Source organism: Delphinapterus leucas, chromosome 4 (genome assembly GCF_059928025.1).
Source record: "Delphinapterus leucas isolate spDelLeu-1000000601 "Yukka" chromosome 4, BTC_Dleu_Yukka2, whole genome shotgun sequence".
In the NCBI taxonomy this organism is placed as follows: Eukaryota; Metazoa; Chordata; class Mammalia; order Artiodactyla; family Monodontidae; genus Delphinapterus; species Delphinapterus leucas.
The window spans coordinates 88,915,757-88,941,809 of record NC_143132.1 but is presented as its reverse complement, the minus strand read 5'-3'; positions in this window follow the sequence as shown (position 1 = coordinate 88,941,809).

Below are 26,053 nucleotides of genomic sequence, written 5' to 3'. Positions count from 1 at the left end.
GAATGGGAGGTGTGGATAGTGATCTGTGCTTGCACACAGGCTTTTTGGTGGCGGCAGCAGCAGCCTTAGTGTTTCATGCCCATCTCTGGTTTCGAAGCTGATAGCTGCAGCTCATGCCCATCTCTGGAGCTCATTTAGGTGGTGCTCTGAATCCCCTCTCCTCACACACCCCAAAACAAATGTCTCTTGCCTCTTAGGCAGCTCCAGACTTTTTCCCGGACTCCCTCCTGGCTAGCTCTGGCATACTAGCCCCCTTCAGGCTGTGTTCACGCAGCCAACCCCAGTCCTCTCCCTGGGTTCTGACCTCTGAAGCCCGAGCCTCAGCTGCCAGCCCCCACTCACCCTGGCGGGTGAGCAGACAAGCCTCTCAGGCTGGTGAGTGCTGGTCGGCACCGATCCTCTGTGCGGGAATCTCTCCACTTTGCCCTCTGCACCCCTGTGGCTGTGCTCTCCTCCGTGGCTCCAAAGCTTCCCCATCCACTCCCTGTCTCCACCAGCAAAGGGGCTTCCTAATGTGTGGAAACTTTTCCTCCTTCACAGCTCCCTACCAGAGATGCAGGTCCTGTCCCTATTCTTTTGTCTCTGTTTATTCTTTTTTCTTTTGCCCTACCCAGGTATGTGGGGAGTTTCTTGCCTTTTGGGAGGTCTGAGGTCTTCTGCCAGCATTCAGTAGGCGTTCTGTAGGAGCTGTTCCACGTGTAGATGTATTTCTGGTGTATCTGTGGGGAGGAAGGTGATCTCCACGTCTTACTCTTCCGCCATCTTGAAGGTCCCCCCACCGTTGCTGAGTTTTAAAATTCAACCGAATCTTGGAATATGGTCATTTATAGATTCATAGAGTAACTGTTTACTTAGCCCCTACCCATAGAAATTATTGTGTTAGGCGCTACGGGGAACAGAGTGATGTCTAAAACTGTCCCTGGTCTCAGAGAATATGCATCCAGTAGAGTATATGTAATACATTAATAAACTAAATTTGAGGTAGATAGTACTGATGAGTGGTACACATGTGGTGTTAAAAGGAGCAATTTAAGTCTCATAGCAATCTATGGATGACCCCAGGAGAAGAACAGGTACATTCTTTGTACTTTCTAATGTATTAACTATGCTAATTTCTTAAAGGTGGTTTGTAAATAATGATTCTCCAATTGGGATTTCAAAAGCAACAGAATGCAGTATAATGCACAGTCAACTCAGAACTATTAAAGGTAATTGGGGGCAAGATTTGGTATAGATACTAGAAACCTATGGATAATTCTATCCCCTGACCCTGTATATGACTTAGATCATGAACTTATCAACTGGGTCTCAAGCATCACACTAATTCTTTATCACAAATTGTCAGAAGTTGGTTCTACAGTTTTCAGAGAGAGCAAAGCAAAACTCCACTCTTTTTGTAAATGGTATGTGCATTCATTCTATACATTTATTCAACATTATTGGATATTTATTATGTTGTGGGGGTAGTACTAGGCATAGAAGTACAACAAAAGTGAAATTTGGTTCTTTTCTGAAGGGAAAGAATTCATTGTTCACATGGGAAGATAGATGTATAAACAAATAATTATGGCAACATGAGGAGTGCCAGTAGACGTATACAAGAAGAGAAAAGGCCACATTCACCTGGCATTTGAGTTTCTTTTCGAAAGATGAGTATTTTACCAAGTGGACATTGTATGATAGGGATTATATTCATCCCCAGGAGAGGAAATGTTCTCAGACTGCCTCCCGGCCCATCAATTTAATATTTCCTGAGTACCTATCAAGGATTCAGTGTGGGGTTAGGTTGTGTGGTAATTATGAAGAAATAGAAGACTTGCTATTAGTCTTCAGAATGTCTACTTTTAATGAGTAGATTGAATTTTCCACACACTTATAACAGTGATTAAAAGGTCATGACTGTAGGTCCCAAGTGGTGTGTTACAACATTAATTCTGTGGATTATAGGAGAGCATGATTATGTAATTCAGAGGAACCAGGACAAGCTTCTCAGATAGGATAGGGCCTGATCTGTTCCTTGAAAACTGGGATGGGATTTGGATGGTAGAGGAGAGCATGGTTCAACAGTCCAGCCACAAACATCTACTGAGTGGCTACCATGTGTTAGGTTCACGAATAAGGAAGCAGCGTCGGGGTCAAGAAAAAACTGGGATTGAGGATGTGTGGATCTGTGAGAAAACCTTGCTAGACCAGTGAGTTGGTGGTGAGAAATTGTAGGAAAAGAATACAGAGAGAAACAAGATTGGGCAAAGCAACGGTAGCTGGATTAAAGTGTATTATGAAAGGCAGTGGCTTTCACATTTGGAATTTATGAAAATGGGGAGTCACTGAAGGTTTTTCAGTCTGGGAGGAAGCTAATGAAAGAAGTACATAAAGAAAATTAATTTTCCTCATGGAATGTAATAGCTGGAAGGGATTGTAGAGATTCCTTCACTCACCACCCCCTCCAGTTTCCCTTCCCATGGCCACCATCAAAAGAAAAAAAAAAAATTAAAGCCTAAAGAGGTTATGTGATGTGTTTAAGCCCAAATATAGTCATCTTGTCTCCATTTCAGGCTCCTTCTCTCTGTCCCAGCAGTGTGTGTGTGCTGTATGCTGGATGGCAGGGCGATAAAGGGAGTGGGGAACCTGAGTGAACCTAGCGTCCTGGTTTGGGACCACACAGGCTGAATGTGGGAGTGAAGGCTAGACTCAGCCTATGTTACAGCTGTTGAGGCCTAGGGCAAGCCACCCCCAATGTGCCTTAGTGGCATATTGATTATTTTGAATTAGTTACTTGAGAAACAGCTGCTGGAAAAAAACGATATTTTAAAAAAGCCTCATCTGACAACAACTCCACCCCCTGCCCCCCACCCCCCATTTCACACTGAAAGTGGGAACTAAATCTTCCATGTGAAGGTATCTTCCTTCTACCAGGAGGATAAAAAGCATCTTTATCACCAGAGTTAGGGTATTCAAGGCTAACAAAGCTATATAAACAAACTGTGTTCTTCATTAGTCTGCTACCCCAAGCACAAGCCCTTTGTTTTGTTAAATCTTCACAAATAATTGTTTCTTTGTGTAAAAATGATATATAAACAGCCTGCTTTGGTCACTTCGGGCATCCCATTGCTATAAGATCTCCTTGCATACAAATTAAATTTTTTTCCTCCTGCTAATCTGTCTCATGTCAATTTAATTATTCGACCAGCTAAAGGAGCTCAAGAGGGATGGGGGGGATTTCTCCCTCCCCAGTAGTTGGCACAGTTGGCAAGATATTGACTGGACCCTGCTCCCCTCTTCCCAACCCCAGGCTGCTACAGCTGAGAGATCCTGGGACCACTAACAAAAGCCAGTAGAAAGTAAAAGTTCTTACCACATCAACTTCCCACTCTCTGCCTGCGGGGTCTGAAGGAACGGAAAAGCCATCAGAGTTCTTTTTCTCTCTTTCTAAATTTAGATTAGCAGGAGAAAATATCAATATTTGTGGAACTGGTTCCTTGGGACCTAGCAACTCTGGTATTTGGTAAATGAGTACTCTCAATTTGTATTGATCCTTTCCTCCTGGAGATGGTCACCGTTTGTCTCTGTCTGATGTGTCGTTTGTCATAAGAAGGAAGAACCATAGAGCAGAACATAGGCCCTTTATACATCTGCTGTTCAAGCTGGCCTCACAGACTAGCGAGTTAACAGTTTCCACTGGACGTGTATCTGTTTAGACAAACTTTGCTGTGGGTCCGCTATGTAAAAACTATATGAGGTTTGGGCGTCCCTGGTGGCGCAGTGGTTGAGAGTCCGCCTGCCGATGCAGGGGACACGGGTTCGTGCCCCGGTCCGGGAGGATCCCACATGCCGCAGAGCGGCTGGGCCTGTGAGCCATGGCCGCTGGGCCTGCGCGTCCGGAGCCTGTGCGCCGCAAGGGGAGGGGCCGCAACAGTGAGAGGCCCGCGTACCGCAAAAAAACCCAAAAACCCCAAAACAAAAAAAAAACACTATAAGAGGTTTTTCCTTCCCTCTTGTTCTGTGTCCTGAGAACTTGGCTTTGTGATGATTGAGAATATTCTGTCTGATCTTTGCCATGCAGAAGGTGTACTTACTGGGTTGCGTCTAGTAGCCTGTTGAATAGACTGAGGTTTCATGACACAGTGTCTCTCTTTTTGGCTATTCTAACTCTCAGGGGAATTTGTCATAAGGGGTCTTAGTCCATAAGGAGCCTTTGTCATCTCAAGCTTTGTTGCTTGTTAGTGATGCAAAAGTCCCATTCCAGTAGCACCTGCCTGGTGTCACAGATTAGCAGGTCTATGACTGGAGGCATACCACGTTCTCATGGGAGACTGGAGACACCATTTTCACTACACCATTCTTACCACCTGTAGCAATGAAGAGCTTTTACTTTTTTAAACTAACTAGGGAGTGAACTTTCTAGATCTTGTGAGGGAAAGATACACTCTTGTGAGATGTCTTTTGCATCTTTGGTTAAACCATAAAAAAAACTTATTGGTTTGAGTTGCTATTTGAAATTAATATAAGATCCTACTCATCAATAGCCAAATGATAGATCCTTGAAATTGGCCATATTTGAAAGGAAAAAAAATTGAGAGCTCTCATAATAGACAGCTGCCATATTGGTACTCATAGGAGGATCAAATTTAAAGGAAAACACACAGGCATAACAGCAAGTTTTAGGGAATCCCTTATTAAGATGAAAGAACAAAAATTAAACTTAAAACAAAGATCCAATGTAAATTTCCCTTCTTGAAAAAAATTCTCCATCCTCTCAGCAATTCCCCAGGCTCTTCTAAAAATAATCAAGAGATAGACCAACAGGAAGCCAATATTCAAGGGCTAATAGAAACAACTGTCTCTGTCTTGTAGATTTCTACAGAACCACAAATGCAACTCTAGAAACAAGTCAAGTCCCACCTATCTTTACCAATACCCGAAACTTGTCTATTCCTCTCAAAATGCTTGTAGATATTTTAAAAGATTAAGATATTGGAGTAAAATTGGCCTCTAGTTAAGAAAAAATTTTTATAGTAATTACCCAGACTTATGATAATAGACAAATATATTCCAAAATTCCTAGGAGAAAACCTACAATTTTTTTCTCTGTTGCTTAAAGTTATACATTTTATCACGTCTTTGAAATGTAAACATAGACCATAATCACCTGAGACTGAGCCCAGATTAACTCAATTGGTAAAACCTGAAACTGGAAAAAAAAAAGAAAAAAGAGGGAAAGAGGTCTTATTAAACACAAACTGCTAAAAGAGCTCTCTTGCCCAAACTCTAAATCACAGACTTCTTAAGATTATTTATCAAAGGCAAATATAGATCCTAAAAGTCTTCCACAAATAATAAAAGATTTTAGTCATTTGAGTGAGTAAACTTAATTTATTCCAACCATAATTTATAAACTAGTGAGTTTTTACTGATTCATGACTAAAGTTTTAAAATGAAAACTATGATATCGCTGTCTGTGTCTGCCTGTATTTGTGTATATTTATGGATGTACATTGTAGATATGGTATTTTTCTACCTCTGAATGGTATTGCCAAAATTAATTTGTAAAAGGCTCTATTTAATTAGCTTAAAGATAAGCATCTATAAATTAAGTACAGTTGATCCTTGAACAACACAGGTTTGAAATGTACGGACCCCCTTACATGCACATTTCTTTCAATAAGTATATACTACAGTACTACATGATCTATGGTTCGTTGAATCCACAGATGTGGAACCAAGGATATGGAGGGCCTATAGTAAAGTTTTACATGGATTTTTGATTTAAAAGGGCATCAGCACCCCTAACCTCCACATTGTTCAAGGGTTAACGGTATTTCTAAACCTTGGAGATATAATAAAAACTAACCCCAATTTTTTTCAAGTTCACATGATGTAGGATAATTTTTGGTAAATAAAAGCAAATTTTAAGCTTGTTGCTTTAATTAATACAGAAATATCTTCAGAGTTATAAGCATCAAATATAACGCAGATAAACAACTTTTGTTCTACCTGGGTTAACTAGTCAAATGGGCTCATGTCTCTGTTGCAAAGTTTGTCATAAAGAAGAACAATGAAACTTAAGATTATGACTAATTGTTTTAATGTCTCATGAAATTTTCATGAGTAATCTTAAGTAGGATTGTTAAGAACAAATGAGTTAAATAGAGGTAAATGTGAAAAAAGTTTTTAGATGAGCTTTTTAACAATGATTGTTTTATGGTATGTCTACTGAAATATTTTCTCAAATCTCTTTGGTAACTTACACCCTTAGAATTAAATTAAATGATGAGGATTTATTGAATGTCCAGATTATTTCCAAATAAGATAAAATACTGGAACATTAAATGCTAAACAAGTTTAATTTTACCTACTTTGACCTCTTATTACAGAGGAACTAAAGATGTTTTGTTCTATTAACAAACACATTTTATGCCACATTAAAAAGTTCTGCTATGAGAAAATGTATGTTCTACAAATTATGGAATTTGTCAATCTAAAGAATGCAGTAACAGACAGTTCACAGTGGCTTACTTCTTAGTTTTCATTATAAATTAAGGTTTCTAAGGGTTAAGAATTCTAATTAATGTATGCAGTTAAAGCTACTAAAAATAAGATGGAAAACATCTATAGAAGGAAAAATAAGATATGTGTTTTTTGGGGAAAAATGACATGAGGTATGGGAATACATTTTGAGAGGAAGGAAAGTGATTTTGTCCTAAAGCAATGCTGGTTATTTCTAAATGGGAAAGAGAACAAAGTACAAACTAAAATAAACATAGAAAATTGTAGAAGATTTGTGGAAAAAGTGATCTTTAGAAAGGAATTTTATGTGTGGTTAGAACTGACTGAGACTGGAATAAATTTTATTAAGTAAATGAGTTTAAATATCAAAAGTAAGCTGGTACAAAATTAAAATTTGTTTTTTCTCTGTTAAAGGGATGAAGTTTTCTTAGACTATTGGTCTGCTCTTAATGAGAAATTGAAAACAAAGGTCTTCTTTACTTTTAATGTAATCTATCTATAAAAACAAAGATTATATATTTTGTCTTTATCAGATCTTTGATTACTCAGGAAAACAAAAACAACTGAGTTTTCTCAATATTAAAAGAGCTAAAGCTTTTTACAACTATTTAACTTTCTGTATTTGCCTGTGAAGTCTTTGTCACTTTGGTTAAATGGATAACTAAGTATTATTTCACAGTGACCTATGATTTTATTTGACCAAGTGTTTTACAACCTTTTTGATATCTTTGACAAACTTCCAAAAAATTGAATTCTAGAAGATGTCTTATTGACCTAGAAATAACTTAGGGGTTTTCCAGAGGGCTCCTGTAACATCTCAAAATATTTGTTTTCTTTCCTTATAAAAAAAGAGATACTAACCTAATTAGGGTTATTTGATATATTAAATTACATGGGAAAAAATTACATGGGAAGCATTGTCAAATAAATGATTATAAACTTTATTAGTTTATATTGTATGGGTAAATATTATTATTATAAATGTTCTAAAAATTGTATAGAATTTCTAAAATTTGGATATGTCTTAATATAATGTTATCAGTCATAATTCTAGTTATTATCTTAAAATGTTGTGCATCACAGAGATAACCAAATTTCCTTGTCAGCTCCATTATGATGAATCAGACATTTAGTAATGGACATTTTAAGCCTTTTATCATTTACAGTTATTGTTTTACTCATATGCTTTACAAATCTTCCTGCAAATATGTATCATCTTCAGAGGAATTCATGGAAAAGAACCTAATAAGTGCTCTAGAATATGAGTTCTGATGACTTTCAAATCATACCACTGAACAAGGTAAGAATTTATAGAACCCTAATGGAGAAACTGATGGCTTCATAAAACTTCTAACAAAAGGTCAAGCAAAGAAAGAATTAATTACATGGGACTAAATGAACTGAGGAAGATGATTATAATTTTTATGATTTTTAAAATTTGAAATATTTTAAAATGTTTTGCATCTCCAAATTTAAGAAAACCTTTTTCTCTTTTTTTCTTAAGCTAACTGTGACTTAGAGCAATTTGGTAAATTATACCTTTTTAAGCAGAATTGAAACACTTATCTTTTTCTCCTTACCCGATCCCTCGAGGATTCGAAACTCTCAATGCATATTCTTATTGTTTTGGTGAGAACGTTACTTGTATAAGTTCAATAAGAATCTTTTCTCCTGTAAGAAGACACAATTAGAAACATTGATTATGTTACCAAAACTTTGACTGGAATGTCATGTATGAGAGAGACATAAATAGACTCAGATATGACCAGACAGCTTTAAGGAACTAAGGCTGGCTTTATGGAGACAACAAAGTCCCTTGGAAAAGTAGCCTGCTACTTTGCTTACAGGGTTCCCAGCAACCTCCCAGGGAAAAAGGAAGGTCACTTCCCTGTAGGCCCAGGGAAAAAAAAAAGCCTCAGGATTTTTGAGAGACCTCAAGAAGAGAAGAATTCACTCAAATCTATAGGTATTTCAGGTGAAATCTGATGGCAAATATTTGGCTTGGATTCTTAGCCTTAAGAGGCTGTTAAAAATTCAGTCTGGAGAGTGCTTGTAAAAAGTTCCAGCAAAGCAAATTTAAAAGAGCCTATATGGCCAATCACTATTCTTACTGTACTTATGTAAATAACCAGGCCAAGTTGATTGAATACAGACTTATTTTGGAAACAAATTAGTCTTAATTTGGCTATCTTTGGTAGAAATGAGTATAATTTTATGGTGAAAAATTATGTTTCAATAGAATCTATAGTACACAAAAGATGTTGTTATTGGGGACCAGGATCCTTGAACTGCTGATAAACTGGCTACTTCTCCCACTCAGTTCCCAGATGTGTGTGTCTGTTTTTGTGTGTGCGTGTGTGTATGGTGCACTGGGAGAAGAAAGCTACAGAAGGCACATAGAAGATAGCTCCAGAATGAGTTTGCGTCCCCATCCCAAAAGAGCCACAATTTCCTCCATTCATCTCTCCTTTCCTCCTCCCCAGCAGGAGACCGGTTCCTTGTGTCTGTAGGGAAGAGTAGGGAATGACAGAAGGAGAGGAGCATTGCTAGAATCAGAGGCACAGATGACATGAGAAATATAGACCAGTGAGAAAATAAAAAGGCCCTTCACGCCCTTACCCACTCCCTCTGAGCCTGATCGTGTGTGTGTGTGTGTGTGTGTGTGTGTGTGGCAGGGAGTGAGGACCATCAGCATTATCTCCTGTCTTGCCTTCTTCACTTCTGGAAGGCATGCTGTTTCCAAGAGAGCTGAGGAGGTCAGAGTCTACTGGGGAAGATACTTTTCTAAATGGCACCACACAGGAGGACGAAAGCAACTTCACCAAAACCCAGCTTATAACTTCAGCAGGGAAGGAAAAATACCTGCCTGTAGTGCAAGTGACAGCCAGTGTCCGAGATGACTGACAGAAGAGGGTCCTGTTGGGACAAGCAAGGATAGAAAATGGAAGATGTTTAACAAATTCAAACACAAGAATATTTGTAAATAATGTTAAAAGGCAGCTAGGAAGAGGTATTTAATTTTGATAATTTTAAAAAGTTAACTGGCCCTTATATTAATAAAATTGTTCTGGGTAGCCTCTCCACTGCCCCTGGGGATGTGGCTTATACCTTTGACTGTGGCTTGAACAACAAATAATTGGACACTCACATGTTAGCCTTCAGGGATCAAATGAGACCTTAAAAAGCAATTGGACTCCAAATAACCAATAGAGGACCACAAAAAGTTATTCCTTAGTATAAATTTTAAAAATGTAATCACCTTGCCCTAACTTTGGTTGTCCTTATAATTTTTGCACAGTGTGAAATTACAGAATGCATACTTATGGCTATCTATGTGCTAATATACATTTTTTTACGTACATTTATTATTAATACACACATTTTTTTCTCATTTAAGTGTACAGGTGTGTGTTTATAACAAAGATAGTGAATAAACCTAAACTCCATTCACATAACTACACAGTATTTTTTCATTCATTTAAACTGAGATGGGATTTAAATATATGGCTTATATGATTACATTTGAGGAAGGCTAAGTAGCAGAAATATTATAACATAGACAATGGCATTAACATATTCAGATCTGCGACTCAGCCCTCGCTACTTTACACATGTAATTAGGTTGTTTCCATGGTAATGATCTAATTATGGGCTTCTCCTTGGACTTGTGTAATCACATTTGCTGCATTTTGGCAGAGATGTTTTCCTTATTTTGTTGAACTGCAACACTCGACAAGATGTTCTCTCTTAAGATGAATGATGACTTTTCTTGGGAGGAAAAAAGAAAAAAAACAATTCCTTCAAAGGTTATTTGAGAAGGATTACAGATATTTGACAAATCATGCCAGTGACCTAAATGGGAAGGAAATCCAAAAAAGAGGGGATATATGTATATGTATAGCTGATTCACTTTGCTATACAGTAAAAACTAACACAACAGGGCTCCCCTGGTGGTGCAGTGGTTGAGAATCTGCCTGCTAATGCAGGGGACACGGGTTCGAGCCCTGGTCTGGGAGGATCCCACATGCCGCGGAGCAACTAGGCCCGTGAGCCACAACTACTGAGCCTGCACGTCTGGAGCCTGTGCTCCGCAACAAGAGAGGCCGCGATAGTGAGAGGCCCATGCACCGCGATGAAGAGTGGTCCCCGCTTGCTACAACTAGAGAAAACCCTCGCACAGAAACGAAGACCCAACACAGCAAAAATAAATAAATTAATTAATAAACTCCTAGCTCCAACATCTTCTTTAAAAAAAAAACCAAAAAAACTAACACAACATTGTAAAGCAACTATATTCTAATAAAAATTAATTTAAAAATATCTGTTACCCTTGAAAGCATGATCTATTTTTGTCTTTTGTATGTGTGTATGTGTCATTATTTATGGGGCTCATAGGAGGTTCTGATTTTTAAAAATCATACATGCTATTTAAGTATATTATTTCCATGGGGCTTAGGAATCTGAAGGAAATGTTAGGTCAAGAAAGAGAAAGCTCCAGAGAGCTTGGCAGAAAGAGAACTGGAGACCGTATTCAGTGAGACTATTATATTGCAACTGACAAGGCTATTCATGAAAAGGTATTTGATTAAGGTTGCTATGGCAGTGAGAAACACCTGAAAAAAATCAATTAAGGCTTATTTCAGCAGGTATCCAAATGCAATCCTTTATTCACATGCAGAAGAAGACAGGAAACTAAATACTTGTGGGAAAGACCGCTTTATTGTCATGTGATACCCTCTGAAAAACTCTGGAATATTACAAAAATAAAAGTTTAACTCTTTTATATGTATAAAATGACAGGGACTTCCCTGGTGGCGCAGTGGTTAAGGATCTGCCTGCCAATGCAGGGGACATGGGTTCGAGCCCTGGTCTGGGAAGATCCCACATGCCGCAGAGTAACTAAGCCTGTGCACCACAACTACTGAAGCCTGCGCACCTAGAGCCCGTGCTCTGCAACAAGAAAACCACCGCAGTGAGAAGCCTGCACACTGCAATGAAGAGTAGCCCCGACTCGCCACAACTAGAGTAGGCCTGCGTGCAGCAACAAAAACCTAACGCTTCCAAAAATAGATAAAATTAAATCTTTTTTTTTTTGTGGTACGCGGGCCTCTCACTGTTGTGGCCTCTCCCGCTGTGGAGCACAGGCTCCGGACACGCAGGCTCAGCGGCCACGGCTCACGGGCCCAGCCGCTCCGCGGCATGCGGGATCCTGCCGGACCGGGGCACGAACCCGTGTCCCCTGCATCGGCAGGCGGACTCTCAACCTCTGCGCCACCAGGGAAGCCCAAAATTAAATCTTTTAAAAAACAAAACACAAAAAATAAGAATGTTGCAACAATTGGCCATTCATATGCAAAAAAACCACTCAAAATGGATCATAGATCTGAATATAAAACCATAAAACTATATATAAAAAAAAGCCACTGTGCTATAAAGCATTTTTTATGGGAGATCTTTATAGCCAGGAGAATGCGTATACAGAGGGGTGCAGGCTGCTTACTCTGAGGGTTATCAAGGATTATGGGCTCCAATGGCACAGTGCCTGGGTACCAGTACTTGGGGAATAGTCATTGAAAGCACTCTCGTTTATGTATAATAGAGATGGCTGTAAATCCAAAATTAGTGGATCAGAGCTCTAGGGACCCAGCATGTTGAAACTGGGTATCATTTTGCAGGGAATAGTGTAGGTAGATATAATTTTTTTTTTTGTAACCTAATTGATTAAAGGGCATAGATATAGTATGGTGCTTGGTAATAATTATAATGGTAATAATTAATTTTCTATTTATAGCAAACTAACCCTTATAAAATATCATATGGTTTGGGTTTAGACTTATATAATGTTATTTTTCTAGGGGGAAGTGATATTAATGAGATATTTAGATATTATTTGAAGATAACTAACAGGAATGTTTATTTCCTTCTTTAAATGTATTAATTCATTGAAAAAAAATATTTATTTACTACTTATAATGCACCAGGCACTGTACAAGGTCCTGGGAATAAAGCAATGAATCATATAGACATGATTGCTGCTCTCAAGTTATTTATTATATTGTAGAGAAAACAGGAAAGAAAACAGGTGAATTTCAATGTTGGGCTAGACAGTCCAATGTAGGGAGTCATAGCAGGAGATGGAAGCATAGAAGATGGGGTCTAACAGGGGTCTAGCAATGGGAATGTGGACCAGCAGCTCAAAGCAATCACAAGTAGGACAGCGGGATGGGAGCCTGTGCAGTGAGAGAGGAGATGATGAGAGATGAGGCTAGAGTGTATGCAAGGCCCAGAACACCACAGCACTTGTAAATCATGCCCACAGGCTGGACCCCCAGCACAATCAGAATCCATTAAAAAGTTTCAAGCAAGGGAAAAACATGGTCTGATTTGCGATGCCCGCTGCTGCTACTTTTGGCATCCAGTTTTGAAGCAGTGATTTTAGAAGAATCAATCCGACAATTTATATTGTGAAATATGTAGGCTGCAAACTGGGATTTTAATAGTGAGGTCTTAGTGAGCCACTTGACCTCCTTAGCATACTGCATGATCCTCTACAAGGGCCTCCTGAGCTCTGTTCCTCTACAATGATGTGGTTTGTAGGCAGATTTGCTTACAGTGTAAATACATATGTATGAATGAGTAAATTATCTTTAATTCCTCAGAGCTCTGTCCTATCCACCAGCTGGCTGATCAGAAACTTTTAAAAACCTTTATTCTCATCATGAAGCCCTACCTCCCAGTAGGTCAAGCCAGAAGGGTTTGGGACCTGTCATTGAGAAGGACATGGGTTTGCATGAGTCACCGTGTATGAGAGTGAATGGTGGTTTGAAGAAGTAGTCATAAAGCATTGGAAGCATGGCAGTGAATGGCTTTCATCGTCTCTGCTCTTTTTTGATTACACTAAGGACAGTTTTTTATTGAGTAGCATATAGTGAGTGGCAGTGTTTTAAGTACTCTAAGTCCGCAGTTAAAATAAAGCAGCTCTTGCTCTGTTTAGTGGACAAATCTCCCAAACATGGAAAGAACAAAAACATATTTGTTTTGAGTCAGAAATATGCCTTGAAGGGAATAGGAAGGTCAGAGATCTTTTAGTTGGTTATAAAATAAATTTTCTCTTAAGGGTTTGCTGGAGAATGTAGGCTTAAAGTTTGGTGTTCTCATAAGGAAATCTGACAATATATGCCACCGAACAATTTTGCTTGTTATTGACTAGCATCAACAATGCTAACTTAAAGAATTTTATGTGTTTAATATTGGTGTATAGATAATGTTGGTGTACTGAAGAAAAGTTATCATGAATTTATTCAACAGGTGTTTACCAAGTACCTAACATCTGTCAGGTACTTGGTATAATTGGATGAAAAAACTCTCACTCAGAAGTTCATTGTAGATTGCACAATTATAAGATAGTGTAATAAGAATAATTATGAGATATGCTTAAAGGAGCACAGATGAGGATATTTAGCCTAATTTCGTGGGTTGGAGCAAGAGGTAGTTAGTAGTGGCATAGTAATTGTGTCTCCAGAATTCTTAATAGTCCAAGTCTAATTCTAGTGAAACTATACCATATGAAAATCTTGGAGTAACCAAGAGAATTCAGGAATTAATGGAAAATTAAATATTTAGAAGAATCCCTTGAAACTGATCATGTTGGCTTTTGTTCTGTAAAAATAAAGGTAAGGTAATCAAATTGGTCTCTTAGTCATCCATCTTCTTTGTCCATTCATCTGTCAATGGACATTTAGGTTGCTTCCATGTCTTGGCTATTGTAAATAGTGCTGCTATGAACATTGGGGTGCATGTATCTTTTCAAATTAGAGTTTTCATTTTTCCTAGATATATGCCCAGGAGTGGGATTGCTGGATCACATGGTAGCTCTTTCTTTAGCTTTTAAGGAAGCTACATACTGTTCTCCATAGTGGCTGTATCAATTTACATTCCCACCAACAGTGCAAGAGGGTTCCCTTTTCTCCACACCCTCCAGAATTTATTATTTGTAGACTTTTTGATGATGGCCATTCTGACTGGTGTGAGGTGATACCTCATTGTGGTTTTGATTTGCATTTCTCTAATAAGGAGAAATGTTGAGCATCTTTTCATGTGCCTGTTGGCCATCTGTATGTCCTCTTTGGAGAAATGTCGATTTAGGTCTTCTGCCCATTTTTTGATTGAGTTGCTTGGGGTGTTTCTTCTAATTTTTTTGTTTATTTTTTATTTTTACACAATTTTTAAAGATTACACTCCATTTACAGTTATTATAAAATATTGGTCATATTCCCTGTGCTCTTTTATATTGAGTTATATGAGCTGTTTGTATATTTTGAATATTAACCCCTTGTCAGTTGCATGGTTTGCAAATATTTTTTCCCACTCCGTGGATTGTATTTTCATTTGTTGATGGTCTCATTTGCTGTGCAAAAGCATTTAAGTTTGATTAGGTCCCATTTGTTTATTTTTTCTTTTAATTCTTTTGCCTTGGGAGACTGATCTAAGAAAATATTGCTATGATTTATATCTGAGAATGTTCTTCCTATGTTCTCTTCTAGGAGTTTTATGGTGTGATGTCTTATATTTAGGTCTTTGAACCATTTCAAGTGTATTGTTGTATATGGTATGAGGGAGTGTTCTAATTTCATTGATTTACATGTAACTATCCAGCTTTCCTAACACCACTTACTGAAGAGACTGTCTTTTCTCCACTGTATATATCTTGCCTCCTTTGTCTAAGATTAATTTACTGTAGGTGTGTGCGTTTATTTCTGGGCTCTGTGTTCTATTCCATTAATCTGTATGTCTGTTTTTGTGCCAATACCACATTGTTTTGATTTGTTTGTAGTTTTGTAGTATTGTCCAAGGTCTTAGAGAATTGTGCCTCCAGCTTTGTTCTTTTTCCTCAGAATTCCTTTGGCAGTTCTGGGTCTTGCAAGGAAAATCTTAAATTGTCCCAATTAAAATCAGGCCTTTGGGTTTGGGTCTCAGAACAGAAAAGGACATTAGTGGAAAAACTGGAATTTGTAATTTAATAAAAACTGAATAAAATTTGTAATTTAGTTTATATTATTGTAGCAATGTTAATTTCTTAGTTTTGATATTTACTATGTTTATGCAAGATGGTAACATTGGGGAAGCTGGGTGAAGGGCCTAAGGAAATTCTATGCTCTTTTGCAACTCTTCTATCAACCTAAAATTATTTTCAAAAGTGAAGCTAAACAAACCCAAAACATTTGGCCTTGGCTGTACTCTGCCTTCTGTTTTCTGTGTGTGTGTGTTTTTTAATGTCATCTTTAATCTTCTGTTTCCTCATCCCTCATCTGGTTGAGGCAGAGTGTTATTAGACTTGTGCTTGCGTGCATTACCATTCTACTCTATGTTTTCAGATGTCAAAAGCCACCTTCCTGAGCACCTGTTACATAATTATCAGAACCAGTGATTACTATTGTAGTCTTGGTCAATTCCATGAATTCCAAGGCAGAGAAGTAGAGACCTTACGGAGATGACCCCTTTCCTACACTTCCTGGGATTTTGGTTGTGGATTTCTATGTTGCTCCTTATTTTGTGTCTGGATCTCAGCTGCTGATGTTGGAAGAGCTCTTAAGGATCATCTGGTCCAGCTCTTTCATGTCACAGATGAGGAAACTGAGGCCTGGCCAGATGAAGGGATTTGTCTGAGATCACATTCCCAGTTAGTGGGAAAGCCTGAGGTAGAACCAGCTCTTTTGACTTCTAATGAGGTATATTTTTTTATTCCAAGCTACTTCCTAGACCCTTCAAATAGCTGAGAAGTCTCCACAGGTGACAGTTCATTCTGTTATGAGCAGACCATCACCATTTGCAATATACAATATCAGAACCTGTTGTGAAGTCTAACACAAAAATTAACCCTGTGGTCAGCAGTATACGTGATTCCCAAGAAATATTGGCTGAATTAGATTGTTCACTAAAAATTGATCAAAATATTCCTTTCCTCTTCTATGATTGATTTTATATCCATCTACATGTATGGATTGACTCCAGAAATAACAAGTGCCAAAGTAGCACTATCCTACACAAGTTTGTTACCTAAGGGACTTAAATATAGCTCAAGTGTCCAGGGTTTTTTTGTTTGTTTGTTTTAATGGTACTTTAGATGAGGTCCACACATCAGCAAAAGTAATATGAATTAGGCACTTAGAAGACTTACCAATTCTTGCTCAACACCACAAAGACTGTGTGTCAAAGAGAATGGCTGCAAATTAAAGCTGGCACACAGCTGCTTGACTATAGCCAACATCTAATTCTAGTCTGTTTTCTTTTCTTTCAGATAAGCTCAGTGATGTGATCCATAAATCCAGATAATTACAACTATTGGATAAGTTAAGTGTGTTTCTTTCTGGCCCATATAATTTCCTCTCAGATATCATGGCTGTTAGTTCAGTTTTACTATGATACACACATTTCTGCCAATCCAGTGACTGCCACCTTTGCCAGTGTAGTTCAGCTCTGTACCTCCCCCTGAGCCCACCTTCCTGGCTGTCACAATGCCTCTTAGATCACAGCTGCCTATGTCCACTGCAGAGTGTGGTCTCAGACGTTGGGGGAGGCCTCAGTCTGCTTTGCAGATTGTCATTTTCTTCAGGACCTATGGCCCTTGAGGAAACACTTTGCCATCTATGTACATTTTGTCTTGGATCAAATCTGGAAGACTTCTCCAGATTTCTCTCTGGTATGGTACTTTCCACCTGTCTTTATTCTCCACTGAATATCTCCCCAACCTTTAGCCTCTTCCCTACCCCCCATTTCCCTCTTCTACCTTTTCTCCTATATGCCCCTCCTCTCTCTCCCCCTTTTCCTTCCTTCAGATATCTCCACATAACCTTGTTGTGCCTGGAATATACAAAGGTCCTGGGCATACAAAGATAAATAGGATGAACTCTGCTTCTCAAGTGTGCACCTTTCTGGTCCCCTGGTGCCTATCTCTGCCTACAGTTGTGGGGAGGGTCCAGTCACCACCCCCTCGTATCCTCAAATCTCTTCCTCTCAGTCTGCACACTGTAAACGTCCGTTTACAGCCTGCAGCCTCTAAGGTAACACACTGATGAGGAATAACTGTCAAACAGCATGAAGATACTTAATGATGGTTTAAAAAGAACCTGGGAATAAAGTCGTATGAGAAATTTGTTACATGTTTAATTTAGGAAAGATTGTTATGGTATCAGGGGAGGAAAATAAGAAAATATATTATTCCCCATAAAAATGCAGTAAAAGATAAAGCACAAACAGCCCCTCTGTTATGTTGAAATATTATCATTCTGTAAGTAAACGGAGGCAGCAAGGTGGTTTCTCTTTGGCACTTGTGCCAGGGAGGCATGGGGAAGGGAAGAAGGCATCAAGGTTGTAGGTTTGGATCTTTTCTAGAGTTCTGAGGAAATTAAAATGCGAACAAAGCACAGTGGCACAGGGATTCTGAAGGTCTTCAGAGGAGGAGTGTTGGTAGTTGGTGAGACAGATAGGCCACAGAATCAACTTAAATTTTAGGCCATTTTAACACCTCTCTGTTTTCTTCAGTTTTACAGCAGTAACAGGAAGCAAGGTCACACTTTTTTTTTTCAATGTACAAAAACTAATATTATGTCTTTTTCTATCCTGAGAATCTAAGAAAAGAACCATCTTGCAAATGAGTCAGCCTAGAGTGTCCAGATAGCTCAGTCGATATTTGGCTCTGTGCTTTAGCACATTGTGTTAACAGGGTGAATTGCGCTTGTGTGTAAGCCTTCAGAAAGTGGCAGGCCTTTCCTAGTCCATCACTCATTTGAGCTATTGAACCTGGGATCAATAAATATTCCATTACTGCATTATTTATTGTCAAATATAAACAATTTTTATCATTAAATCTTTGAATTTTAGTTGTCCCTCATTAGCAAGGGATCAATTTCAGACCCCAGTCTGGGTCATGCCCAAAATTAAAGAAAAGCAATGTGTGAGAATTTTTATCCATATGCATATTTATGTTTTATATTAAAATAGGTACATGATGAAAATTGTTTTGTGTCTAACATTTTCATAGTGTTGCAGTTTTATTTTATTTTATTATTATTTTTTACATCTTTATTGGAGTATAATTGCTTTACAATGGTGTGTTAGTTTCTGCTTTATAACAAAGTGAATCAGTTATACATATACATATTTTCCCATATCTCTTCCCTCTTGTGTCTCCCTCCCTCCCACCCCTCCAGGCAGTCACAAAGCACCGAGCTGATCTCCCTCTGCTATGCAGCTTCTTCTCACTAGCTATCTACCTTACGTTTGGTAGTGTATATATGTCCATGCCTCTTTCTCACTTTTTCCACCTCCCCATATCCTCAAGTCCATTCTCTAGTAGGTCTGTGTCTTTATTCCTGTCTTACCCCTAGGTTCTTCATGACATTTTTTTTTTCTTAAATTCCATACATATGTGTTAGCATACGGTATTTGTCTTTCTCTTTCTGACTTACTTCACTCTGTATGACAGACTCTAGGTCCATCCACCTCATTACAAATAGCTCAATTTCGTTTCTTTTAATGGCTGAGTAATATTCCATTGTATATATGTGCCACATCTTCTTTATCCATTCATCCGATGATGGACACATAGGTTGTTTCCATCTCCGGGGTATTGTAAATAGAGCTGCAATGAACATTTTGGTACATGACTCTTTTTGAATTATGGTTTTCTCAGGGTATATGCCCAGCAGTGGGATTCCTGGGTCATATGGTAGTTCTATTTTTGTTTTTTAAGGAACCTCCATACTGTTCTCCACAGTGGCTGTATCAATTTACATTCCCACCAACAGTGCAAGAGGGTTCCCTTTTCTCCACACCCTCTCCAGCATTTATTGTTTCTGGATTTTTTGATGATGGCCATTCTGACTGGTGTGAGATGATATCTCATTGTAGTTTTGATTTGCATTTCTCTAATGATTAATGAAGTTGAGCATTCTTTCATGTGTTTGTTGGCAGTCTGTATATCTTCTTTGGAGAAATGTCTATTTAGGTCTTCTGCCCATTTTTGGATTGGGTTGTTTGTTTTTTTGATATTGAGCTGCATGAGCTGCTTGAAAATTTTGGAGATTAATCCTTTGTCAGTTGCTCCATTTGCAAATATTTTCTCCCATTCTGAGGGTTGTCTTTTGGTCTTCTTTATGGTTTCCTTTGCTGTGCAAAAGCTTTTAAGTTTCATTAGGTCCTATTTGTTTACTTTTGTTTTTATTTCCATTTCTCTAGGAGGTGGCTCAAAAAGGATCTTGCTGTGATTTATGTCATAGAGTGTTCTGCCTATGTTTTCCTCTAAGAGTTAATTTCTCGCCTTACATTTAGGGCTTTAATCCATTTTGAGCTTATTTTTGTGTATGGTGTTAGGGAGTGATCTAATCTCATACTTTTACATGTACCTGTCCAGTTTTCCCAGCACCACTTATTGAAGAGGCTGTCCTTTCTCCACTGTACATTCCTGCCTCCTTTATCAAAGATAAGGTGACCATATGTGCGTGGGTTTATCTCTGGGCTTTCTATCCTGTTCCATTGATCTATATTTCTGTTTTTGTGCCAGTACCATACTGTCTTGATTACTGTAGCTTTCTAGTATAGTCTGAAGTCAGGGAGGCTACTTCCTCCAGCTCCGTTTTTCAGTTTCAAGATTGCTTTGGCTATTCAGGGTCTTCTGTGTTTCCACACAAATTGTGAAACTTTTTGTTCTAGTTCTGTGAAAAATGCCAGTGGTAGTTTGATAGGGATTGCATTGAATTTGTAGATTGCTTTGGGTAGTAGAGTCATTTTCACAATGTTGATTCTTCCAATCCAAGAACATGGTATATCTCTCCATCTATTTGTATCATCTTTAATTTCTTTCATCAGTGTCTTATAATTTTGTGCATACAGGTCATTTGTCTCCTTAGGTAGGTTTATTCCTAGATATTTTATTCTTTTTGTTGCAATGGTAAATGGGAGTGTTTTCTTGATTTCACTTTCAGATTTTTCATTATTAGTGTATAGGAATGCCACAGATTTCTGTGCATTTATTTTGTATCCTGCTACTATACCAAATTCATTGATTAGCTCTAGTAGTTTTCTGGTAGCATCTTTAGGATTCTCTATGTATAGTATCATGTCATCTGCAAAGAGTGACAGCTTTACTTCTTCTTTTCCGATTTGGATTCCTTTTATTTCCTTTTCTTCACTGATTGCTGTGGCTAAAACTTCCAAAACTATGTTGAATAAGAGTGGTGAGAGTGGGCAACCTTGTCTTGTTCCTGATCTTAGTGGAAATGCTTTCAGTTTTTCACCATTGAGGATGATGTTGGCTGTGGGTTTGTCATTTATGGCCTTTATTATGTTGAGGAAAGTTCCCTGTATGCCTACTTTCTGCAGGGTTTTTATCATAAATGGGTGTTGAATTTTGTCAAAAGCTTTCTCTGCTTCTATTTAGATGACCATATGGTTTTTCTCCTTCAATTTGTTAATGTGGTTTATCACATTGATTGTTTTGCGTATATTGAAGAATCCTTGCATTCCTGGAATGAACCCCACTTGATCATGGTGTATGATCCTTTTAATGTGCTGTTGGATTCTGTTTGCTAGTATTTTGTTGAGGATTTTTGCATCTATGTTCATCAGTGATATTGGCCTGTAGTTTTCTTTCTTTGTGACATCCTTGTCTGGTTTTGGTATCAAGGTGATGGTGTCCTCGTAGAATGAGTTTAGGAGTGTTCCTTCCTCTGCTCTATTTTGGAAGAGTTTGAGAAGGATAGGTGTTAGCTCTTCTCTAAATGTTTGATAGAATTCGCCTGTGAAGCCATCGGTCCTGGGCTTTTGTTTGTTGGAAGATTTTTTTTTTTTTTAAAGAATTGTTTTGCATTCTTTTTCTTTTAATTAATTAATTAATTTTTGGCTGTGTTGGGTCTTCGTTTCTGTGCGAGGGCTTTCTGTAGTTGGGTCAAGCGGGGGCCACTCTTCATCACAGTGCGCGGGCCTCTCACTATCGCGGCCTCTCCCGTTGCAGAGCACAGGCTCCAGACGCGCAGGCTCAGTTGTTGTGGCTCACGGGCCTAGTTGCTCTGCGGCATGTGGGATCCTCCCACACCAGGGCTCGAACCCGTGTCCCCTGCATTGGCAGCAGATTTTCAACCACTGCGTTTCCAGGGAAGCCTCCTTTTGGAAGACTTTTAATCACAGTTTCAATTCCAGTGCTTGTGATTGGTCTGTTCATATTTTCTGTTTCTTGCTTGTTCAGTCTTGGCAAGTTGTGCCTTTCTAAGAATTTGTCCATTTCTTCCAGGTTGTCCATTTTATTGACATAGAGTTGCTTGTAGTAATCTCTCATGATCTTTTGTATTTCTGCAGTGTCAGTTGTTACTCCTTTTTTTTTTTTTTTGATCTACGCAGGCCTTTCACTGTTGTGGCCTCTCCCATTGCGGAGCACAGGCTCCGGATGCACAGGCTCAGCGACCATGCCTCATGGGCCCAGCCGCTCCGTGGCATGTGGGATGTTCCCAGACCAGGGCATGAACCCGTGTCCCCTGCATCAGCAGGCGGACTCTCAACCACTGCGCCACCAAGGAAGCCCACTTATCCTTTTTTCATTTCTAATTCTATTGATTTGAGTCTTCTCCCTTTTTCTCTTGATGAGTCTGGCTAATGGTTTATCAATTTTGTTTATCTTCTCAAAGAAACAGCTTTTAGTTTTGTTGATCTTTGCTATCGTTTCCTTCATTTCTTTTTCATTTATTTCTGATCTGATTTTTATGATTTCTTTCCTTCTGCTAACTTTGGGGTTTTTTTGTTCTTCTTTCTCTAATTGCTCTAGGTGCAAGGTTAGGTTGTTTATTTGAGATGTTTCCTGTTTCTTAAGGTAGGATTGTATTGCTATAAACTTCCCTCTTAGAACTGCTTTTGCTGCATCCCATAGATTTTGGGTTGTTGTGTCTCCCTTGTCATTTGTTTCTAGGTATTTTTTGATTTCCTCTTTGATTCCTTCAGTGATCACTTTGTTATTAAGTAATGTATTGTTTAGCCTCCATGTGTTTGTATTTTTTACAGATCTTTTCCTGTAGTAGATATCTAGTCTCATAGCGCTGTGGTTGGAAAAGATACTTGAAACAATTTCAATTTTCTTAAATTTACCAAGGCTTGACTTGTGTCCCAGGATATGATCTATCCTGGAGAATGTTCCATGAGCACTTGAGAAAAATGTGTATTCTGTTGTTTTGGATGGAATGTCCTATAAATATAAATTAAGCCCATCTTGTTCAATGTATCATTTAAAGCTTGTGTTTCCTTATTTATTTTCATTTTGGATGATCTGTCCATTGGTGAAAGTGGGGTGTAAAAGTCCCCTACTATGAATGTGTTACTGTCGATTTCCCCTTTTATGGCTGTTAGTATTTGCCTTATGTATTGAGGTGCTGCTATGTTGGGTGCATAAATATTTACAATTGTTATATCTTCTTCTTGGATCGATCCCTTGATCATTATGTAGTGTCCTTCTTTGTCTCTTCTAATAGTCTTTATTTTAAAGTCTATTTTGTCTGATATGAGAATTGCTACTCCAGCTTTGTTTTGGTTTCCTTTTGCATGAAATATCTTTTTCCACCCCCTTACTTTCAGTCTGTATGTGTCTCTAGGTCTGAAGTGGGTCTCTTGTAGACAGCAAATATATGGGTGTTGTTTTTGTACCCATTCAACCAATCTATGTCTTTTGGTGGGAGCATTTAGTCCATTTACATTTAAGGTAATTATCGATATGTATGTTCCTATTCACATTTTCTTAATTGTTTTGGATTCGTTATTGTAGGTCTTTTCCTTCTCTTGTGCTTCTTGCCTAGAGAAGTTCCTTTAGCAGTTGTTGTAAAGCTGGTTTGGTGGTGCTGAACTCTCTAGCTTTTGATTGTCTGTAAAGGTTTTAATTTCTCCATCAAATCTGAATGAGATCCTTGCTGGGTAGACTAATCTTGGTTGCAGGTTTTTCTCCTTCATCACTTTAAATATGTCCTGCCAGTCCCTCTGGCTTGCAGAGTTTCTGCTGAAAGATCAGCTGTTAAACTTATGGGGATTCCCTTGTGTGTTATCTGTTGTTTTTCCCTTGCTGCTTTTAATATGTTTTCTTTGTATTTAATTTTTGACAGTTTGATTAATATGTGTCTTGGCATACTTCTCCTTGGATTTTTCCTGTATGGGACTCTCTGTGCTTCCTGGACTTAACTATTTCCTTTCCCATATTAGGGAAGTTTTCAACTATAATCTCTTCAACTATCTTCTCAGTTCCTTTCTTTTTCCCTTCTTCTTCTGGAACCCCTATAATTCGAATGTTGGTGCGTTCAATGTTGTCCCAGAGGTCTCTGAGACTGTCCTCAGTTCTTTTCATTGCTTTTTCTTTATTCTGCTCTGCAATAGTTATTTCGACTATTTTATCTTCCAGGTCACTTATCCGTTCTTCTGCCTCCGTTATTCTGCTATTGATCCCATCTAGAGTATTTTTAATTTCATTTATTGTGTTGTTCATCGTTGTTTGTTTCATCTTTAGTTCTTCTAGGTCCTTGTTAAATGTTTCTTGCATTTTGTCCATTCTATTTCCAAGATTTTGGATCATCTTTACTATCATTATTCTGAATTGTTTTTCAGGTAGAATGCCTATTTGCTCTTCATTTGTTAGGTCTGGTGGGTTTTTATCTTGCTCCTTCATCTGCTGTGTGTTTTTCTGTCTTCTCATTTTGCTTATCTTACTGTGTTTGGGGCCTCCTTTTTGCAGGCTGCAGGCTCGTAGTTCCCATTGCTTTTGGTGTCTATTCCCAGTGGCTAAGGTTTGTTCAGTGGGTTGTGTAGGCTTCCTGGTGGAAGGGACTAGTGCCTGTGTTCTGGTGGATGAGGCTGGATCTTGTTTCTCTGGTGGGCACGTCCACGTCTGGTGGTGTGTTTTGGGGTGTCTGTGGACTTATTATGATTTTAGGCAGCCTCTCTTCTAATGGGGGGGGTGTTGTGTTCCTGTCTTGCTAGTTGTTTGGCATAGGATGTCTAGCACTGTAGCTTGCTGGTCATTGAGTGAAGCTGGGTGCTGGTGTTGAGTTGGAGATCTCTGGGAGATTTTTGCCGTTTGATATTATGTGGAGCTGGGAGGTCTCTTGTGGACCAGTGTCCTGAAGTAGGCTCTCCCACCTCAGAGGCACAGCACTGACTCCTGGCTGCAGCACCAAGAGCCTTTCATCCACACGGCTCAGAATAAAAGGGAGAAAAAATAGAAAGAAAGAATTAGTAGAAGTAGAAAGAAAGAAAGAAAGTAAGTAAGAAAGAAAGGAGGGAGGGAGGGAGGGAGGGAAGAAGGAAGGAAGGTAGGAGGGAAGGAAGAAAAAAAGAAAGAAGATAAAGTAAAATAAAATAAAGTAAGATAAAATATAATAAAGTTATAAAAATAAAAAGTAATTATTAAGAAAAAAATTTTTAAAAAAAACAAAAAAAATGGACGGATAGAACCCTAGGACAAATGGTGGAAGCAAAGCTATACAGCATAAATGTTGCTGTCAAAGTCCACCTCCTCAATTTGGGATGATTCGTTGTCTATTCGTGTATTCCACAGACATCAAGTTGATTGTGGAGCTTTACTCCGCTGCTTCTGAGGCTGCTGGGAGAGATTTCCCTTTCTCTTCTTTGTTCTCACAGCTCCCAGGGGCTCAGCTTTGGATTTGGCCCCGCCTCTGCGTGTAGGTCGCTAGAGGGCGTCTGTTCTTTGCTCAGAGAGGAAGGGGTTAAAGGAGCCGGTGATTCGGGGACTCTGTCTCACTCAGGCTAGGGGGATTGGAGGGGCACGGAGTGCGGGGCAGGCCTGCGGCGGCAGAGCCCAGCGTGATGTTGCACCTGCCTGAGGCGTGCTGTGCGTTTTCCCGGGGGAGCTGTCCCTGGAACCTGGGACCCTGGCAGTGGCGGGCTGGACAGGCTCCCCGGAAGGGGGGTGTGGATAGTAACCTGTGCTCGCACACAAGCTTCTTGGTGGCAGCAGCAGCAGCCTTAGCATCTCCCGCCCTTCTCTGGGGTCCGTGCTTTTAGCCGCGGCTTGTGCCCGTCTCTGGAGCTCATTTAAGCAGCGCTCTTAATCCCCTCTCCGCACCAGGAAACAAAGAGGTAAGAAAAAGTCTCTTGCCTCTTCGGCAGGTCCAGACTTTTCCCCGGACTCCCTCCCGGCTAGCCGTGGTGCACTAACCCCCTGCAGGCAGTGTTCACGCAGCCAACCCCAGTCCTCTCCTGGCGCTCCGATGGAAGCCCGAGCCTCAACTCCCAGACCCGCCCGCCCCGGCGGGTGAGCAGACAAGCCTCTCGGGCTGCTGAGTGCCGGTCGGCCCTGATCCTCTGTGCAGGAATCTCTCTGCTTTGCCCTCCGCACCCCTGTTGCTGCCCCCTCCACCGCGGCTCCGAAGCTTCCCCCTCCGCCACTCGTAGTCTCCGCCCGCGAAGGGGATTTCTAGTGTGTGGAAACCTTTCCTCCTTCACAGCTCCCTCCCACTGGTGCAGGTCCCATCCCTATCCTTTTGTCTCTGTTTATTCTTTTTTC